The 22,387-nt window shown below is 43.6% G+C and overlaps 1 protein-coding gene across 11 annotated transcripts in view; it reads right to left on the bottom strand.

The window, feature by feature from the left end:
• LOC102158473 (uncharacterized) overlaps positions 1-22,387 on the bottom strand; it is a 156,204-nt gene that overhangs the window by 113,440 nt on the left and 20,377 nt on the right. For 10 of the 11 annotated variants that reach the window (XR_014827909.1, XR_014827908.1, XR_014827907.1 and 7 more), the window contains exon 3: positions 1,633-1,794. The gene's annotated coding sequence lies outside the window, so the exon portion shown is untranslated. Of the gene's footprint in view, positions 1-1,632; positions 1,795-7,992; positions 8,092-10,571; positions 10,863-22,387 lie in introns of those variants that run through there. The other variant, XR_014827910.1, reaches the window with a different exon arrangement.

The raw sequence follows: 22,387 nt of genomic DNA on the forward strand, positions 1-22,387 counted from the left end.
CTCCTCCTGAGAGTCGTGAGGTGACAGCAGCGTGGTGCCCTGCATTTAACACTTGGCTCTGTGGCTGCTGTGTGAACTAAAGGTGATTTCCCTGGCAAGACAGGGCTAGAGTATCTATGAAGAAATAAAGGGATCCCCTAATGAAAGGACCAAACTCTGTCTTCAAGGTGACCCAGGAGGAAAACTGGTGCTGGGCGCCTGGGGGTGCAGTGGGATCTTTCTGGCATGAGCTCTACTGCAATTTGACTCAATGAAGCCATTCATTTCAGAGCTGCTTTTCTTAAAAAAAAAAAAAGTTGGAATCATTCAAACTTCTTCAGCAAATTGCAGTGATTTTGAAGTGAATAAAAAAAAAGTCGGCAGCCCCACCCACATGCTCCTCTGTCAGAAACCATGTTATCTATGACGGGAAATATCTGCAGCCTAGAAAAAAAATTCACTGCAACGGCTCAATTGCACGTTGCGGGGTCATATCTTTACTTACATGAAATTCTTGCTCTCCACCATCTGATTTAGGTTAACTGCTGGATCTGAATCTAGCCAGGTCTTGGGTCTACAGACCCCTTTAATTAACATGATATCTTTTTTTTTTTTTAGGGCCGCACCCATGGCATATGGAAGTTCCCGGGCTAGGAATAGAATCAGAGCTGAAGCTGCCGGCCTACACCACAGCCACAGCAACACCAGATCTGAGCTGTGTCTTCAACCTACAACCATAGCTCACAGCAACACCAAATTCTTTAACCCACTGAGTGAGGCCAGGGATCAAACCCGAGGCCTCATGGATACTACTCTGATTCATAACCTGCTGAACCACAACGGGAACGCCAGTATGATATCTTGCATTGGTTTTAAACTGGGTGGCCTTGCTTCTGTTTCCTATCTGTGGAGCGGAGGCCCCAAGGGTGGGGTTTCCCCTGGGGCTCTTCCCTCTCTCCTAGGACACACTGGGCACTGAGCAAGGAAGCCTGGGGCAGAGAATCTGGGTTCAGAACCCAGATCCCATTTCTGCTGCATGTGCTTGCTGGGCTGGCTCCTGTGCTCAGTGGGAGGGCTTCACTGTCCTGCAAGAGGCAGGGGCTGGTCTACTCGGCTTGCACCTTTCAAGTGTGGCAAGGAGGCTCCCAGGCTGCTGGCTTGGGTCCTGACCTGGGCAGTCCCAGTACAGATATCTATGCTAGTGACACCAGCAGCTGTCTGCTGGTTGGAACTGAATCCCAGAGCCAGCATAACATTTTCCAAGCAGTCTAGGTGAGGCAATTGAAAAAAAGGTAAGAGTTCCCTTGGTGGCTCAGCGGGTTAAGAACCTGACTAGTATCCCTGAGAATGCAGGTTCGGTCCCTGGCCTCATTCAGTGGGTTAAGGATCTGGTGTTGCTGTGGCTGTGGCGTAGACCAGCAGCTGCAGTTCTGATTCAACCTCTACCTGGGACCTTCCATATGCCCCCCTAAAAAATAGGAGAGAGAAAGAAAAAAAGGTGAGGTGAAGATCCCTTCAGCTCAATTGTAACTTCTGTCAACAGAGGCCAGGAGTGACATCTCACCTGAGGATTCCTCCCACTGCCCCACACCCCACACCGCACCACCCCACCAAGGCAAATGAATTCATGACGCAGGACAAAGTGCCTTGTACCTTCTTCAAGACCAGGGCCAAGTCCATACCAAGTCTTCCAGGTGTTTCAGCTTCAAATTCCATTTTGTTCATTGGTAGCTTTTCCTGAGCAGTCTCCTAAAGTGCTCGGTGAAATCAACGTCACGGTCGCATTGATCCCAAAGATGATCATATGGGTAAGAACTGTCAAAAAGACAGAGAAGAAACATTCTGAGAGGCATGGGGCGTGCAGGTAGCAGAGCTGGGGGCCAGGAGTGGGGGGCATGTAACTGCTTGTAGTGAGAGTTTGTATCATGGGCGCTCTCACCTGTCTCTCCTTCCTCCAAAGCCAAACAGTAGCTTCTACCCTAAACCAAGGTCACAGTCATCATCTACTAGAGTGGCCAGAATTAAGACACTCAGAGAGAGGGGGTCAGGTTAACGGAGTAAGAGTTGCTTGAAAGTAGTAAAAAGAGGAATTACTTAACAAATGGTTCTAGAGCCACTGGCGAGCCATTTGGAAAAATAAATTAAAGTTGATCCTTATTTTACTCTTTACTCCCAATAAATTCCACGTGGATAAAAGCCTTAAAGATAGATAGTTCCCAAATCTGACTAGTATCCATGTGGATTCGAGTTGGATCCCTGGCGTCACTCAGTGGGTTAAGGATCCGGCATTGCCATGAGCTGTGGTGTAGGTCGCAGATGCGGCTTGGATCCTGTGTTGCTGTGGCTGTGGCGTAGGCCTGCAGCTATAGCTCCAATTCGATCCCTAGCTTGAGAACTTCCATGTGCCATGGGTGCAGCCCGGAAAAACAAAACAAAACAAAACCCTTAACCATAAGATTTAAAAATCATGAGTGTGTTTATTGATCACCTCTGCCTGGGGAAGTCCTTTTTAGCAAAGAAGCCATAGATTTAAAAATCATAAATTTCATACCATAAAAGAAGACATAGTTTTGTGTAGTAAAAGTACATTAAAAAAAAAAAGACAAACCAGAGAAAATACTTGCGACACACATGAAAACATAATCTCATTAAATTACAAAGACCTAGTACACATCTATAAAGAAAAAGCAGACTAACACAATAAAAAATTAGGCAAAGAATAAGAATGGACAGTTTGTAGAAAAAATAACACAAATGTCCAATAAGCACTTTCACTGGAAATTAAAAGACACAGACCCAAGTGATAATAGGATACCATTTTTCACCTAATTGTCAAAAATTGTTAACTTGGATAATAATTAGTGCCTGTCAAGAAGAAATATAGAGAAACAGGTGTCTGCAGATATTGATATGGGATCTGTTAATTGGTGGTCATTTTGCTAATATTAAGATTCTTCTGAAAGCAATTTAGCAATATCAATCATAATTTTAAATGTCTACAACCTCTGATCCAGGAATTTCACTGCCTGAATTTAGCCTATGACTGCAGTTGCAAAATTATGCCAAGACATACTGCACAAGCATGTCCATGACAGCCTTGCTAATAGCAGAAAAGCTGGACTCCACCTGAAGGTCTATTATTGAGACTGGCTAGAAAGTAGAACTCGAAGAAGTAGTTTTTAAAAAGGTTAAAAGTTGATTGGTAGATCTTGATATAGAGGACCTTTGATTTTTTTCAATAAGTTAGGGAAAGAAAGCAAGGCTCTGAACAAGGTACTTAGGAATATCTACGTTTTTAAATTGTGCACCTTGTTAGTAAAAAAACTTTTGAACAAATGCCCCTATATATTAATTGATTGATTGATACGTATACGAATATGTACAAAAACAGCACAAAAGGAGTAGATTAAAGCAAAGAAATACCAGCTCTCATATTTTTTTCTTCTCTTTTCCCCCAGTGTTTTAAAGCTCCCCTTCAGTGCATGTACTTAGGACACATTAGAGTGAGTATATTTTAAAGTATATTGAAAAATTGGTGACACTCTTTCCATTGGGAGGTGTGGTCCATGCCTTGTTCCCTGCAAACCAGACAAGCCACCAAGAAAGAGCAAAAATGACAATGAGTGATCTGAGTCTAGATGATGACAGGGGGTGCTGCTTCTATCTCGTCTCTAGAACACATGATCTGAGAGATTTCACAGCTCTGAGGGCAGTTGGACTGCCCTGAGGTTACCATGCTGTGAGGGAGCCCACACTAGCACACATGGAAAGATCAAACAGAGAGAGATGGATGCCTGGTCAGTCCCTAGTGGCCCTGTCCACGTCTCATGGCAGCTGCACAGGCAGTGACAAGCTAGACCGCTGAGCTGAGCCCTTCCCACCTACTAACCCACAGAAAGCACAGGAGATAAGACAACACCGTTGTTGCTGGAAATCTCTACATTCTGGAGTGAATTGTTACACAGCAACAGCTAGGAGGAGCAGATCATGATCCCAAATGTTCATATATGGATGTGCATGTATATACTACAAATTATATTCCCATAAAGTCAATTGTATACGCACATTTGCTGTACTTTGTATAATTCTGAGGGGGTTAAAGGACAGAAGAAACTGCCGAGGAGGCCCCATTGTGGCTCAGCAGGTTAAGAACCGAACATTGTCTCTGTGAGGATTCAGGTTTGATTCTGGCCCTGCCACTGGGTTAAGAATCCAGCAATGCCTTGAGTTGCAGTGTGCGTCGCAGATGTGGCTCAGATCTGGCATTGCTGTGGCTGTGGCTGTGGCTGTGGTCAGCAGCTACAGCTCTGATCCAACCCCTAGCTCAGGAACTTCATATGCTGCAGGTGCGGCTGTAAAAAGAAAAGAGGGAGTTCCCACTGCAGCGCAGTGGAAATGAATCTGACTAGTAACCATGAGGTTGCAGGTTCGATCCCTGGACTTGCTTAGTGGGTTAAGGATCCAGAGTTGCCATGAGCCAAGGTGTAGGTCACAGACCTGGCTCAGATCCTGTGTTGCTGTGGCTGTGGTGTAGGCCAGTAGCTACAGCTTCGATTTGACCCCTAGCCTGGGAATATCCATATGCCTCAGGTGTGGCCCTAAGAAGCAAATTAATTAATTCATTAATTAATTACAATAAAGAGGAAAGAAAAGAAAAAACAACAACAACAATAACTGCTGAGAGTGATCCCTTTTGAAGAGGTGGACCAGGAGACATCTTTGTTAGAAATGGAATGATAATGCTCTATCATTGCTTGCCTGATCTATAATTTTTCCCCTTGGTATCTTTCCAAAAATGTTACCTGACTTGGGAGGAAATGTGTTCTAGCTTTTCCAAAGTCTGGGGACATTAAGATTCTGCACAGTCTGGCTGAACAGTAGTGATGTGTTTAATGCCATGTGAAACTGACCTCAGTCATTAATCATGTAGCCTCTGAGGTCAGACTATGTTCGCCCACAGCCTGGCTCTATCACTTCCCATCCTCTCTGAACCTCAGTCTCCTCTTCCATAAAATGCAAATTATACTAGTACCTAGTACTACTATTACTTATCTATGCTGCATAAGAAAGTACCCCAAAACCTAGAAGCTTAAAACAATCATCGTTCATTATCTTGCGGTGTCTGTGGGTTACGAATCCAGGCATGACTTTGTTGGGAGCTTCCGGCTGGAGGTGTCTAGGAGATTGCAGGCAACTATCATCTGGGGCTGCAGTCCCATCTGCAGGTTTGACTGGGGGAGGCTCCTCTTCCAAATCCATGCATGCGGCTATTGGCAGGATGCCATTTCTTGCAGGCTAAGGGTCCCAATTCCTGGACTGGCTATTGGCGAGGGGGCCCCCTCAGTCCTTTGCCACACAGGCCTCCTGACAGGGCAGTTCATAGCATGGCAGCTGAAGCTCCCAGGATGGAAGCCAGTTTTATAATGTCATCCTGCAGGTGACATGCCATTACTTCGGCCACACTCTATCCACTGCAGGTGAGTCTATGAGTCTCACCCACACTTAGGGGCAGGATTACACAAGGGAGTGGATGCCAGCAGGTGAGGACCACCAGGGAACATCTTAGAGGCTGTCAGCCATGGAACCTACAGGGCGGTTGGGAGGATTCAATCAATTAATGTCTGAAAGGTCTTATTCATGTAATGGATTCCTGTCCTTGTTAACATTAACTGTCCACGTGTCCTTTTCTACAACAAATTTATGGGGAGATTTCAGTGAGGGCCTTTTGCCAACAATGCACTAACTCATCCATAGTGAGGTCTTCTTGGAACCCCAGAGCGTTCACTTAGGGAGTCCCTGCCAGGCCCTGATATGGGCTGACCTGCTCATAGCTTTGGGCCCCTCACTATACTACGGCTGGGCATTTATTCAACCCTACGTATGTGTTTAGCACCCACAACAGGACAGGAACTCAGGGACCCAACAGTGAACCAGGCAGATGTGGGTGTTGCCTTCACAAAGCATACAGATTAGCAGGGAAAAGGCAGCTTCAGACATCCCTGGATTCTTTTAATACCTGTAACAGTGAAGGTATAAACCTAAAATGATTATTGGGGATAAGTGGGACATTGGTCATTACTTATTATATTTAATTTACCAAATATTTAATTTATTGAATTGAAACACATTTACTATGTTATATTTATGAAATTTACTGACACCAGGGGAGGGCAAGAAAGTAAACTTCTTGCCACCCAGGTAGGACTGGCTTCACAAGGCTGGTGACAGCCTGGTTCCCTAGGAGATTCAGCCTGGGTCAGGGAGGGCAGAATTAGGACTCCCGTGAGTACTGTCACCCTCCAAGGGGGTTAGGCTGCTTCTTTGTAGGAGCATTTTTACAGTCTCAACGGTAAATATTCATGCGTTGAACAACTATTTTATGACAAGTAAGCAACTGCTACTCTCGGGTGCCCGTGAGGGCCTGCATGTTATAGACAAAGCAAAGTAACAGAAAGTGTGGATCCTGCCCTCATGTAGTTCATTATTTCTTCATAGAGACCACAGATGCCTACAGCAGAGAGTCCATCTTTGTCTTCTGTGAGATCCAGACCAGCATGGAATCAATTTGTAAAAGGGCAAAAGGTCAAAGTATCCTTCTGGGTGTCCACAGCCTTAGTGAACAGAAAACCTGGCCAAGGGGCCTAAACAAAAAGGTGTCTATTATCTCGTAGAACAGGAGGTTTGGAGGCCAAGCGGTTCAAGGCTCAATTAGCATAGAGGTTTAACGCTGATACTGAGGAGCCGGGTTCTCGCCACCTTTCTGCATCTCCAGCCTCAGCATCATTGGCTTTTGTCTTCAGTCTTGTCTCCTCGCACTCACAAGATGGCTGTGCCAGCTCCTGGCATCAGGAGTCTTTCACAGCTGCCTAGAGAGGCAAAGGAACCAGTCTCCATGAGCAGCTGCGTGGCTGGCACCAGGAACTGTATGACAGGTCACCTTCGAGATGCGGGATTCTGGTAGGAGAGAAAGTCAGCGGGGAAGGGACGAGTATGCAGCAGTGAATCCTCTTTTCTACCTTACACTATATGAATTAAGTTCTGAGCTTACTTTCAGGGAACACTGATCGTGTATGAAACACTATCTGGATCCACCCATTTCTAGATTTCAAACAGCATGTTCTCTAGAGTCACTGTCCTCCAATGACCGTCTTTCAAGAACAAGCATCAAGATCTTCTGTGCACAGGCATGGGGGGCAGAGCAGAAAAGGAGGTGATCGGAGTGGGTCTGAATCAATCTCAAGGACAATAAGCCCAAAACACTCAATAGGCAGAGCAGAAAGGCAAGAGAATGTTAATTACAAAATGCAAGAGGTCTGCAAACCTTCTTGACATTTTTATTTTCCTTTTTTTAGGGCCACGCCTGTGGCATATGGAAGTTCCCAGGTTAGGGGTCAAATCAGACCTGCAGCTGCGCTTCCGACCTATGCCACAGCTATAGAAACTCGGGATCCAAGCCGCATCTGTGACCCACACTGCAGCCTGAGGCAATGTCGGATCCTTGACCCACTGAGCAAGGCCAGGGATCAAACCCACAGCCTCATGGATACCAGTGGGGTTCTTAACTGCTGAGCCACAATGGGACCTCCTGATTTTCTAAGATTCTTCAACAAATGTTACGCAATGTAAACTATACGTCCTTTAATGTTTATAAACTAGTCCTTACTGATTTGAAATGTAATATCTTCTTGCATTCATATTCTTCCCTGTTTTATTTGTGCAAATCTCCACAAAATCTCATGCAACGGTATTAGCCAGCATCAGTACATAACAACCAACGCCAGATCTCAGTAGCTTCTGTCAATGATTTATTTCTCACTCATGATATATGGAGGCTATGGGTTAGCTGTGGCTCCATCCCTTGTGTTTTCTCACCCTAGAAGGCAGCTGAAGAACTGGTCCCTATGTGGAATATGCTGCTCTCTTGGAAATGGACAGAAAGGCAAGAGATCAAAGTGAACCACACAATCACATTTAATGCATCTGCTCATAATAACATACATTATGTCTACTTACATGTCATTCCAAGTGAATCACAGAACCAAGCCTGACAACAAGGCAGGGAAGAATACTCTACCGGTAAAGGAGGCCTGGCATGGGTAAAAATGTATAATCCTTTCAAGAAGAAAAAAGGAATAATTGTGAACAATACTATATAATCCATCCCTGTGACCACCAACCCATTCCTCAAAATACTGAGAAACTTAAGAGCACATTTCTGTCCATTCATTGAAGGGAGAAGTTCCCCAATCTTGACACACATAACCCAAGGAAAAGGAAAGTCATCATTGCCAAGGGGGCTGAACCAAGTCCAGCATTTGCTAAAAGGTCATGTATTTTGAATTTTAATACACAAAGACAAAGCCACATTTTCACAACATCGGGTTTGTCAAAGGATTGCTGTAGTTTATTCGACGTTATGCTGGCAACTTCACTTCACTGGTGCCCAGTTTGTTTTTAGCTTTCTGGGATGTAAAACAAAAGAAGGGAAAGGAATGGCCAGCGCCGACGCTAATACTTGTGAGCACTTCAGACTTTGTTTAGACAGCACTTCCGCTGCTATGAATAGTAGTTGCAGAAATGATGAACACAGCTAAGACAGACGTGCTCTACTTGAAGAATTAGAACTGGAACTAGGAGAGGCTGGATAATATTGCTCTTGTATGAGAAGTAAAATTATAGTGTTCATGTGATTAATCACTGCAGAGACTTACATCATTGCTGGTATCCATTTATGCCATCTGTTAGGAAAAGCTGCGACCTGATGCCTTCCTTCCCCCACTCTCCTCCCTCCCTCCTTCCTTCCTCCCCTCCTTCTTTCCTTTCTTCCTGCCTTCCCTTTTTTATTTTTTTATTTTTGGCTGCACCCACAGCATGCAGAAATTCCCAGGCCAGGGATGGAACCCATGCCACAGCAGTAACCAGAGCCACAGCAGTGACAACACTGTATCCTTAACCTACTGAACCACTAAGGAACTCCTTCCTTCCTTTTCTTAATATTTTTAACCATCCGTTACATGCTGGACACTGTAAGATGAATATCTCACATTTACATGTACGTGTACCTATTCTTTCCACATATTTGTGATTTTTCACTATAGCCAGGAATTTACGTCTAGTCGTAAAAAATGGCTTACCTTACATTTCTTGTCATAAAGCTCCTTCCCTCTACATGATTTCATGTGTTCTATAATTAACTTAAAAGTCACATTTTATGATGAGAAAGCTAAAATGAAGTCTTTTTAAAGACCTGCCCTAAATGCAGTTAACTAACAAGATGACTACTTCACTCCTCAATCTATGGTCCACTGAGATGATAGATAGACGGGTAAATGGATGCATGGATGGGTGAATAGATGATGGATGGATGGATAGATAGATCATAGATGGATGGATGGATGGATCAATGAATAGATGAAGGATGGATGGATGGATGGGTGAATAGATGATAGATGAATAGATGATGCATAGATGATGGATGGATGGATGGATGGATGGATGGATATAAAAGATAGGTGAATAGTTCCCCACATTCTCATACTTGGTATAAGAAGAGATAGGGAAGAAGTCAGACTAAATAGTGGTTTCGGCACTATGTCTCATCATCATAGTATCCACTTCAAATTGGAGAGACTTGTCAAACCAATCATCCAGAAAAAAAAAAAAAAGTGCCGTCTCAATTTTGTCATTCAAATAAATGTCCATTTGAGTATTGTCTCTTTTTAAAGAACACAGAGCTCATTTTGACATTTTGCATAATGGCTAAAATATTTTGGCCATTTTGTAGATGCTACAGGCTAAGCTGTGTCCCCCCACCCCATATTTATATACTGAAGTCCTAACCTTCAGGACCTCAGAGTGGAACTGTATTTGGAGATGAGGTTTTAAAAGAGGTAATTAAGTTAAAATGAGGTCATTAGGGTGGGCCCAGATCCAATACGACTAGAATCCTCCCAAGAAGAGGAAATGAGGACACAGACTCAGAGGGAGACCATGTAAGGACACAGGGAGGAGGCGGCCATCTACAGACCAAGGAGGGCGGCCTTGAAGGAACCAGCCCTGCTGACACCCTGATCTTAAACTTCTAGCCTCCAGAATTGTAAGTAAATTTCTGTTGTTTAAGTTGCTTAGTCTGTGGTACCTTTTTGTGACAGCCCTAACAAGCTAATACAGCAGATATTTTTTAAAATCCACTTTGGTTCAGTTTGTTTACACACTAGGACAGCGTCAGCAGGGTAGGCTGCATGGTGTGGTGTTTCTGCACTTGCCCCACTTGGGTCCTGGGTTCAACTCGCTTGCTCCATCACTTACTAGTAGTGTGGCCTTGGACACACGACTTCATCTCTTTGTGCCTCCATTTACATAAATGCAAACTAGGGTGATGGTACTTATCTTACTAAGTGATTATGAGAATTAAATGAGTTCATGTTTCAAAGCACTTAGAAGAGTGCTTAGCACACTGTGACTGATCCACAAATATGAAATAAAGAGGTTGGAAAGTATGATGAACTCCAATTTTTAAAATCCTTTTAAATTCTAACACATTAAAAAAAAAATTCTAAATATAGAGGCTTCTTGTTACTGGGCAGAAATACCTGTTAACAGCATTCGGGGTTTCCAGCTAGGTGCTGAGTTTCGGTGGATGTTCAGATGAATGTCTACAGTCAATGGATGAACGTGCTCTGATGGTGACAAGGAGAACTCCCAGGCACCTTGACAGCAGTGACTGTGAACCATTTCTGGTGAATATTTTAACACTTGCCAAAGATTTGACCATTTCTGGCTTTCCCACCGACAGGCGTCGCAACAGGAAATAGGAAAGGGGGGGTGGTCCAGCATGTGTGCTGAAAATGTTCACAGGTGCTATTTGCACATGACTTGCCATCAAACGGGGGTAAACACTGCTTCGTTTCTATTGGTAAAATTTTAACACAAGATAAACTTGCTGACTGCAAAGGGTACCACATGACTGCTGTGTGCATGATAGCTAATATAAACAGTCAGGGTACCAGAGGCCTCCTGGGGTCCAGGGACCAGTGCGTGGATCTTTCTGGAAGGCCAGCCAGCCACAATCTGCTCTGGGTCCCAATCCACACAGGAAGGAACAGGCCAGGGGGGTAAAGTAGGAGCTTCGCACGGTTGAATGTGATGGTGTTTGGTGACTAACTGCTCCTAACCCCTGACTTTGAGTACTCACTACACTTTCTGCCAGGAAAGCCTGAAGCCATGGCCACTGTCTAGATTATGTTTTTGACCAACAGAATCCTAAACAGAAATGGCCAGCCATGGAAATGCATCTTGTAAACCAATCGGGAAAGGAAGAAAGTGTCTCCAGTAGGGAGATGGCACCTGAGATTTCTGAGGATATTATTTCTCTGTGATCAAAAATTGCCTTGGATATATTGAGAATACTTTTATGAGCATAAAAATGACTGAAGGAGACTTGAAATATTTTTCTCTCATGTCAGTTCAATCCACAGAGCTATTAAAATTTTCAGAACTTCAGGGCACTGAAGACATATATTATCTGAATATAAGCATTTGGTTAACTGATAACCAACCTGGTACAACTGGTTAGTGGGTAGGTTGCTAACACTTTCTATGTTTTCTATTTACACAGAACTGAGTTTTTGCATCACCTCACTTATCCAGAAAACAGTTTAGAAACAAGACATTCTAAAAATTAAAACAAAACTTGAGAAATAATTTTCTTACACATATACTTTTCTCGTAGGAGAAATGGCCCTTAGGCCCAGACTCAAAAAGTAGTCATGTTTATTGTACACACAGCCCTAATCATTGTGATTTTCTCAAGTTCATGCCCAGAGTACTTTAGAAATAGAAAATGAGAAGTAGGGAGAGGGTTTCCTATAGACAGGCATATTAGCAAGAAGTAACTGCTGACACCCTAAAGAAGGGAGGAAATAGAAAAGTGTAAAAAGCAGACAGAAGAATTCTAGAAGGCCCAGTAACGTAGGGCCTCCTAGTATGTCTGCATATATACCCATCTACCTCCACTGCCTAAGCACACGACTTTATTATACAATAATATCAGAACGGGTTCTCATTATGACAATGTCAGGACCAAGAAAAGAAAAAAAGATGTTAAATAAAGCCTCCAGACTCTTTCAGAAAGCTGGAGAGGTTGAATTGCCTTTTTGGGGGGCAGCACCTGCATCATATGGAGGTTCCCAGGCTAGGGGTCTAATGGGAGCTGTTGCGACGAGCTTACACCACAGTTACAGCAATGCGGGATCTGCGACCTACACCACAGCTCAGGGCAACACCAGATCCTTAACCCACCAAGCGAGGCTAGGGATGGAACCTGCAACCTCATGGTTCCTAGTCGCGTTCGTTTCCACTGCGCCACGACGGGAACTCCTGAATTACACGTTAGAAAGTTTTCTGCTCAAAATGTCTTTCCTTTCCTTTCTTTTCCCTTCCTTTTCTTCCTTCACTCCTCATTCTTTTGCTTTGAACGTCAAGCTCTCAATGGCCCAGAACCCCACTCTCTAGAACGGTTACTTTCTCAAAGAGAGATGGGATTTCACGGTGGCCATGCTAATAGGTGCCATATATAGATGTGTGATTATTACATATTGTGTGATTAGTATTAGTTCATATCCTTTAAAAGTCGTCTCATAGTTGTTCTATTTCTGAACAGTTGAACCATTGTTAAAGATACTTTTACTTGGAAAGAGAAGAAACAAAGCAAAACACGAATGGAGGGGCTAGGTTGGAATGAACATCACCTTACTAGTGCAGCGGGAGGAGGGCTTACTTAAGGAACACACAAAATTTCACTGTCTCGCTGGTTTGTACTTTCAGCCCAGCTCACAGACAGACCTCCACAACGGCTCACTGCCACCAGAGCTTTTCTTTCAACTGATGAAAAACTGAAAGAAAAAGCTAAGTCTCCTCCCCATGTGATATAGAAGAGATGTTGGCACATTCGCATTTTCATAAGGAAAAACAAGTTGAACTGCGGCAACTCTGGAAGTCAGTCTCATCAACTGCACCCTCCTTTCGCACACGGCAGACTCCTGCGCGCACCCACACTCCTTACGTGGGAACCTCGTCATGTATGGAACGTGTAATATCTGTCAGCGCTGCCCTTTAATGAGCGATTCCTATGAGCCAGGCAGGGGGTCAGAGGGCAACATGCCCCCTGCCTCCCGTGAGGAAACTGAGGCTTGAGAAGTTTAAGCACATGTTTTTAAAAACATGAAGCTCACAAAAAATAGAGATGGCATTTTATTTATTTATTTATTTTTGCTTTTTAGGGCTGCACCTGCAGCATATAGAAGTGCCCAGGCTAGGGGTCAAATCTGAGCTGCAGCTGCCAGCCTACACCTCGGCTACAGCAATGTGGCATCCTTAGCCCACTGAGTGAGGCCAGGGATCAAATCTGCATCCTTATGGGTACTAGTCAGCTTCATAACTAGCTGAGCCACAACGGGAACTCCTTCCCCCTTCACCCCATCCCAAAGTCACTTCTTAACCCACTGGGCCAGGAAATCTCCCAGCGAGGCTTAAATGTTTATCTCTGCCAATGACTCTCATTTTCCCAAGAGCAGGGAGGGTTGGGAAAACAGCCACTTTACAGGTAAAGACCTGGGATGTGCAGTGTGATCACCAGGCACGCTGCTGCCATGTGAATGGGCACGTGGCCTCTCTGAGTGTCTGGGAAAGCCACATGCCAGGCCTGGGAAAGGCCACAGTGGGAAGAAGGCACATCCAGGGCGGGTGGCTTTTGCAGCAGAAACCACCTGCTTAGATGCCTCCCTGCCACTCAGAGGCTCTCTGCAACAGTGGGGAAATGTTGCCAGTCAGGCGCATGCTTTCCAGTGGCAGCTGCCCGTTAACAAACTATAGTGACCTTGGCAACACGTCCTGAACACAGGCCACCGGCGTCATACAGCAGTCCTCTGTGACGCAAGGGCACAGCCAGCCCTGACGACTGTTCAGGGACTGGGCAGGAGAATTCCAGGGCCCCTGCTTTTTCCTACTTTGAGATACTTAGAAGACGTAGATAAAGCAACTGGAAAACAGAAATGTGTAAACTGGAGAGAGAAAGGGAGAGGAGAAGGGATTGACTTTGGAAATCATCAGCCTGTCCAACTAACATACAGAGAAATATAACAACCATTGATCAAAGTATCAAGTTGTCAGCGCTTAAAGAGAAGGCTATGAAAGTCCAGAGCTGTACAGCTGTATAACAAACCAAGCCTCTTGGACTAACCGAACTTCCTTCCGAGACAAAACAACAGAAAATGAGGCATCCAGGAGATCATGATGGGAACTTGCAAAAACTTTGCCCCATGCTTCAGTGAGGCTGGGCGAGCAGGTGAGCCTGGGTCTTACACACTTGGGCAAGGCTTAGATTCCTTGGCAGTTTGCTTGGGCAAATGTGCCCAACCTTTAGGCATGTCTCATTCCTCAGTGATATGTGACATTCACGAGTACCCATAACAGGATCTTCTTGCCATCATTGTCCAGACAAGATGGGCATGATTTCATTTTGGGCATGCATTCAATGGCCAGCACATAAAAGGGGGTAGATAAGCATTGGTCGAGTGACTCACACGGGCTCTGTAAATATTCGTTCATTGACTGAGTCATCAATGAAATAGTATTTAATCATAATTCTCCAGCTCACTACATTAAAGCCAAAACTTGGTGTCCACGTTTCTTTTTCTTCTTTTTTCAATGGCTGCACCCATGGCATATGGAAGTTCCCAGGCCAGTGACTGAATCCAAGCTGCAGCAATGCTGGATTCTTTTAACCAAATGTAGCAGGCCAGGGATAGAACCCGAGCCTTCGAAGTGACCCAAGCCACTGCACTCAGGTTCCTAATCCACTGCACCATAGTAAGAACTCCTCGGTGTCCAGGTTTCTGACTTATGGAGAAAGAGTCTATCATTTTAAAGGAATATACATAAATATAAGAACCTTAAAATTAATATTTCTGACATTAAAAAGTAATACAGGCTCACTGTAGGAAAATCTTAAAATACTAGAAAATGTAAATAACCAGAAACAATCGCTTGTAACCTCATAATCCTGCCACGAGAGATAATGAGTTAACATTTTGGTGTAGTTCTTTTCAACCATTTTCTATACATATACATAGACAAACTTACACATTTAAAATTATAACTATGTGGACTATTTCATTGTGAATCTGCCTTTTTCAATGCTGGGCATTTTCCTTTATCAACAACTATCTCTGAAAATATGATTTGTAAATATGTATACAGCATTCGTCACATAGATGGACTATGATTTATTTAACCATTTTCTTATTTTTGTACATGGATTTTGTTTCCAACTTTTTCTATATTATAAATAATGCTTCAGCCAACATACTTATTTATAAATCACTTTTGATAATATACTTATGATTATTTTCCTAAGACAGCTATCTAGAAGCAGAATTTCGAGAGCAAGGGATATAAGTACTTTCACAGCTCTTTTGACACAGTTCTTAAAAAAAAAAATTTTTTTTTGTCTTTTGTTTTTTTAAGGCCATATCTGTGGCATATGGAGGTTTCCAGGCCAGGACTTGAATCGGAGCTGTACCCTCACAACAGCCACAGCAATGCAGAATCCAAGCGGCATCTGCAACCTACACCACAGCTCACAGCAACGCCAGATCCTTAAACCACTCAGCGAGGCCAGGGATCGAACCCATGTCCTCATGGATACTAGTCAGGTTCGTTAACCATTGAGCCATGACGGGAACTACTTAAAATATTTTTTAAAACTCTTTTTACCACATGTAAGGACTAAGATCTAAAGGAAGTTATGGGGAAATATGACAGGTTTTTGGTTTTTAGTTTGCTTGTGTTTGCCTCATTTCCGTTAGCTCAGGCCAGGGTAGGGATTTGTCATCTTTAGAGTTGAGAATCCCTGCTGCTCATCAAGTTTCCCCCTGTGTCTCAAGACCACTCGCCCGAGAGGTTCCTCTGTTGCCTAGGGGCTGTGTTGTCTTGCCCACATTTGGGGGCCTGGGACCTATGGTTCAAGGTCACCCTGGTGGACCCTCCGCAGAACCAGGAATTTCTCTGCAGAGCTGATTTCAAGGCTAGACACACACTAAAACCAAAAGCCAACTGTCTTAAAAAAAGCAAATAAAAATACACAAGAAACATTGATTCTGTTGAATTAAAAACTAGATTATTTCCTGACTTTTGTATTTCTTTCTACCCGTTCTTCCCAGCATTCTGGCAGGTTTCCGGAATTTCAAGGGGGCATTTTAGTCAAAGCTGTTGCTTCCAAAAAAAAAAAAAAAAAACAATGGTCATTTTTTTCCTATGATGTTTGCTTTATACAATTATAACTTGAAGAAAAAGCTGTTATTTTACACAGCAAAAAATTAAGGTTGCCATTTACATTTAAAAGGCACCTAGGGGAGTTCCCTCTGCTGCTCTGTGGTTAACAAACCAGAACCTGATGAGTATCCATGAGGACAAGGGTTCGATCCCTAGCCCTGCTCAGCGGGTTAAGGATCTGGCGTTGCCATGAGCTGTGGTGTAGGTTGCAGACACAGCTCGGATCCCCCTTTGCTGTGGCTGTGGTGTAGGCTGGCAGCTACAGCTCCGATTGGACCCCTAGCCTGGGAATCTCCATATGCCCCAGGTGCGGCCCTAAAAAGACAAAAGATAAAAAAATAAAAGGCAGCTAGGGTTTCTAACTGCATTTAAAGGCAGCTTTTGCTTCTCTGTTTTTTTAAGATTTTCTTTGCAATAAGCACAAAATATATTAATCATAAACACACTCTTCCTCTCGTTTCCAGGTAAATTGGATTTTAATTATTATGATGGATATATTCTCCTAAGTGCTTCTTGTTATATTTTCTCATGTCCTACTTTCCCCCTTATTTTACTTCTCAAAAAAACTTTGTTCTTCTATATTATACAAAATCTATTCTGAAAAACTTATGCAAAATAATTTAATATTATATACCAGAAGAGTCACCAAATATATCCCCATATTTTAGGAACACATATATATATACACCCTTGCTAACAAATCAGAGTCAAAGGAAAACAAATGGATTTAGCTGGGACCCTGGGATAGTAACTAATTCCCTCATTTGGATAAGGAAATTGTGGTTCAGAAAAGTAAAAGGTTGGTTACTGAGTCTTTGGGTTTGTCTTTTTTCTTTTCTTTTCTTTTTTTTTTTTTTTTTTGGCCATGCCCAAGGCATGCAGAAATTCCCAGGCCCGGTATTGAACCTGTGTCATAGCAGTGAAAACACCAGATTTTTAACCCGCTGAGCTTACAGGGAACTCCATGGGTTTGTCATTTAATCAAGGATATAGAACAGGAAAATAATAAACATAATATCTACTTTACAGCCCTTTGTAGTTTATAAAAGACTTTCACATTCAACATTAAAAGGTACTTCAATTCTGGGGTTTCGGCAAATGACACCCCTCATGTGTTCTATTGACTTCTAGGAGACCAGTGTGACTGATTTTTCATCTGGTGTTGTTTCATTTAGTGGTTGTTGCTGGTAATGGCACCCTTTACCTAGCGTCTCCAAAAGGTATTTAAGATGAACTCATGCTCAAAACAGCAAGCTATCATTTTGGATGGGCTGATTTTAAATGGAGAGTAATACACCTTGCCCTGAAAGTTAAGAAACTGTGGTCACATCTGAGTTGCAGAATTGCAATATCAGCTGGATATTTAAAAAAATAATAAAATAAAAAGGTGTTACTAGTCACATCTGCCATTTCCGCCACACTGGGCTCCAGGGACCAAATTCGATCTCAAAAAAGCCCTAAGGTTATGTCTTTCAATGCCTAAGAGTGGATTTCTCCAGTGAGGACACCTGGTCTGTTCTGTATTAATGGAAGATGATGGTACTCACTTAAAGATGTCATAAAATAATGCCAATCTCTCATCTGATACACATTCTCCTGTTAATTCATTCACACGTCCAACCTTTATCAGGCCCTTCTGGGGTCAGGTACAGAGGAGGGATGCGGAGGAGAATGGGTGTGGCTCCTGGCCTCAAAGCAGCCTCGCCCCTACCCCAACATCTTGGGGCACAACTTGCAGCCACATCTAGGCGAGCTGAACCTCCTCTAGGGAAGATGGCATCGTTGACTCTGACTATTTGGGACGGCTCTCGGCGACCTTGTTATCTGTGGGGCGGATTTCACAGTGTTGTGCACTTACTTTTCACCAGGGTGTATTAGGTTCCCAGGGCTGCTGTCATCAAATTACTGCCACCTGATAGCTCAGTGCAAGAGGAATTTGCTCTAGAACTTCAACATCAAGGTGTCAGCAGGGCTACCCTCTCTCTGAAGGTTGCGGGGCAGAACCTGCCCACACCTTTCTCTTACCCTCCAGGGTGGCGGCAACTCTTGGTGGTTTTTGGCCTGTAGACACATCACCCCAGTCTGCTCTGATGTCACATGCTCTCCCTGTGTCTTCCTCTCCCATACAGACACCACCACTCTGGATTAGGCCCAGCCGAACTCTGTGTCACCTCAGTTTCTCCTGACTGCCTCTACAGGGACTCCATTTCCAATAAGGTCACATTCATGGTCCCGGGGTTTAAGACTTCAATGTGTCTTTTAAAGGGACACAGTTCTACCCATAATGCAGAGGTTTGATACATCCATCCTCTTTTCTCAGTAGAGACAGTAAAATGCACCAGTTATGCCCTTTCAGATGGAAGTGCTGGTTTCACGTGTCTGGGCTCGACAAGAAACCAGAAAAGCCTGAGTACCTTGAGCTCCGGAGTAGGCCATGAAGGTTCGAACGCTGTGAAGTGTGCTTGCAGGGGTAAGAGAGGATGGAGCAGCCTAAAGGAGACCTTCAAATAAGTGACATTTCCTCCATCCCCCTCTCTTTCATCTTTATGTATCCACAGCACATTATCCTTCATCCTAATGTCTTTCTCTCCTTGTTCCAGCGAAGCAGCAAAGAGTGTAAACGGCTGAGCTCCCACTGTAAATGAGGTGCCACTTGGCGCCCCCATCCATTTGGACCACTCACCGTTCATTCTCTGTGACAGGGGTTGTAGCCACGGCTCTGATGGATCCTGTTTGCTGCTCTTAATTGAGTTTGAATGGCCTACCTGGGAAGGCTTTTATTTGGGCGGCACAGGCACATCTAGTCTCCAATTCAATCGTCTGCCTCAGAAGTGTTTTCCACCAGTGAACACACAGTCGTAAAGAATCCAGTCTGGCCTGTGGCACTGTTCCCACTCACATCCCTTGGAAGGTTGGCAAATAATCCCAGCTGGCAGAGCCCAAAGCTGTCAGCCTTCTATGATGCTCACTTGTGCCACAGCCCTTCCCAGAGGTGAGCAGTGCCTGCTCTTCCCTCACACTAGGGCTTTTCTGCTGATGCTGTATGATGCTCTGATGGACCCCACATCATGAATGGACAGTAGTGGGGAAACCCCTTCAAAGAGGATGGGAGAAGAAAAGCACTTTCTTTCCCAGGCCAAAGGTACTAGCACCAACAGGAACTCATGTCTTCCTAGAAAAGGACAGCTCAGAGCTCCCATTGTGGCTCAGCAGGTTAAGAACCCAACATGGTGTCCATCGGGATGCGGATTCAATCCCTGGCCTTGTTCAGTGGGTTAAGGATCCTGTATGTCTACAAGCTGCAGCGTCAGGTCCAGCATTGCCATGGCTGTGGTGTAGGCTGGCAGCTGTAGCTCTGATTCGACCCCTAGCCTGGGAACTTCCATATGGCACAGGTATGGCCATTAAAAAAAAAAAAAAAAAAAAAAAAGGACAGCTCTGAGGAAGAGGCAAGAAGGCTTTTGCACAAAACTATAGGAAGAATGACTGTCTTTTCTTGCCGTTGGAAATCATTTCTTAGCTTCTTACAGCAAGCAGCACTTTGCTGGGTATTATAAAAACATGTTCATCGCAGTCCCTGCTACCTGATATGAATTGAAAGGATAGGACAAGTGTGTAAGAACATTCAGGCAACTAAAGAAGTACATTTAAAAATCTTTAGATTGTGGGAGTTCCCATCGTGGCTCAGTGGTTAATGAATCCAACTAGGAACCATGAGGTTTCGGGTTCGATCCCTGGCCTTACTCAGTGGGTTAAGGATGCAGCATTGCCGTGAGCTGTGGTGTAGGTTGCAGATGTGGCTCGGATCCCACATTGCTGTGGCTGTGGTATAGGCCAGTGGCTACAGCTCCCATTAGACCCCTAGCCTGGGAACCTCCGTATGCCACGGGAGCGGCCTTAGAAATGGTAAAAAGACAAAAAAAAAAAAAAGAAAAGAAAGAAAAAACTTTAGATTGTGTATAGGCAAAAGGAAATGAACATAAGTCCTAAGAGATCCTCTGGGGAGGAATAACCACACTGCTTCAATTAGAAAAAGTTACATGAAGAAATTTTTAAAACTCTCTATATCCTAATAAGTTTAGTAACAAATTAAGTGTAGACCAAGACCCTCAGTGGAAAGTGACAGAAATACAAGTCAAATAAAAGCCAAAGTATATGCTCCCGTGCACAGGAAGATTCAGGAGTAGGCTTTCAGGTCTAAATGGCCCCAGACCTTCACACAGTGCTTTCAACAATGTGTCTTGAGCCCTCAGCTTTTCTTTCCCTGTCTTGCTTTCATTCTCATTCCTTGTTTCTGACATACCAGAAGCTTTAGGCTAACTTGCTACTGCTTTAACTACCCAAGCAGCGAGTTTGTCTTTCTCCAAACTTCTAGCACAGCTCCAGGGGTTGACAATCTTGGCTCTGATAGGCTCGTTCCTGAAGCACACAGCACAGTTAACATTCCCATTGGCCAGACTTAGACCACACGCCCACCCTGGGGTGCCGCGGGCAAGAGGAAGCCCCATCATGACCACAGGACTGAGAGACAGGGAGGGGTATTTCCCGAAAAGAAAACTAGGGTTCCAGTATCACAGGAACAAATGGATGTTGGGCAGGCAAAAGCAACAGATGCCCATGACACTGTATCAAAATAATATAAATTGTTGTGAAATTCTGACCAAGAACTGCAAAATCAACCTCAGCTTTTAAAAGAGGTCAACTTGCAGTTTCTTTCATAGAAGTTCTAATTACTTGGCCACTGGTACCCAACTCAGCAATAAATTCTGTTTCTCTTGCAAATCAAAGTTGTCCAGTAACATTTCCTGTTAATCTCTATTTTATCTTACTCTTTTTTTTTTTTTTGCCGCAGCCATAGCATATGGAAGTTCCCAGGCCAGGGACTGAATCCGAGCTGCAGCTGTAGCAACGATGGATTTAACCCCCTTTAACCCACTGTGCTGGGCTGAGGAACAAACACACAACTCCGCCACAACCTCAACCACTGCAGTTGGATTCTTAACCCACTGCACCATGGCAAAAACTCCTGTTAATCTCTGTTTTAGAATATTATGTTATTCTTCTTTCAAGAATAAAGGTGACAAACAGATGTAGATTTAAAAAAAGAAAAGAAAAGAAAGATGTTAGAGTAAAAATTTTCTATTTTCACATAGCTTCAGTAGGAAAACCTATTTGGCTGGGTTATTTTTGCACAGAGAGTGGACTGAAAAGGAAGAAACAGAACTGTCCCTATTGGAGATGGTATGAATGTCTACGTAGAAAATCACAAGGAGTGTTCAAAGAAAACTCATAGAACTTGTAAGTGAATTTCATACGCTTGCAGGATACAAAATCAACACACAAAAAAATCAATCACCTTTCTACACATTAACAATAAACATCCAGGAACCAGTAACATACCATTTACAATCATCCCCAAGAAAATGAAATACTTAGATAGAAATCTAACAAAATACGTACAGAACCTATATGCTACAGGTTACAAAGAGCTGAAGAAGAAATCAGAGAAGAACTAAATAAAGTAACAGATATACTGTGCTCATGGATTGGAAAACTCAAGATAGTAATGATGTCAGTTCTCCCTAAATTGATCTACAGGGTTAATGCAGTCTCTATCAAAATCACAGTGAGGTTATTTTTAGACATAGACAAGCTTATTCTTGAATTTAAAGGGAAAGGCACAGAACCTAGAACAGCTAAAACAATCTTGAAAAAGAAGAATAAAGGGTGAAGCGTCACTTTACCTGATATTAATGTCCACTATACATCAGTGTGGCATTAGTGGAAAGAAAGATCAGTAAAACAGAAAGTGAAACCACACAAACATGGCCAACTGATTTTCAACAAAGATGCAAAAGCAATTCAATAAAGGGATATAATAAACTTTTCAACAAATGGAGCTGGAGGGAGTTGCCTTTGTGGCTCAATGGTAATAAACCCGACTAGTATCCGTAAGGACGCAGGTTTGACCTCTGGCCTCACTCAGTGGGTTTTCGTTGTCATGAGTTGTGGTGTAGGTCGTAGATGCAGCTCGGATCTTCAGCTGCTTTGGCTGTGGCATAGGCCAGCAGCTACA

Source organism: Sus scrofa, chromosome 14 (assembly GCF_054392235.1).
Source record: "Sus scrofa isolate SSC_HxYL_T2T_F1_AM1 chromosome 14, Sscrofa_HxYL_maternal_Yorkshire_Landrace_v2.0, whole genome shotgun sequence".
Classification (NCBI taxonomy): domain Eukaryota; kingdom Metazoa; phylum Chordata; class Mammalia; order Artiodactyla; family Suidae; genus Sus; species Sus scrofa.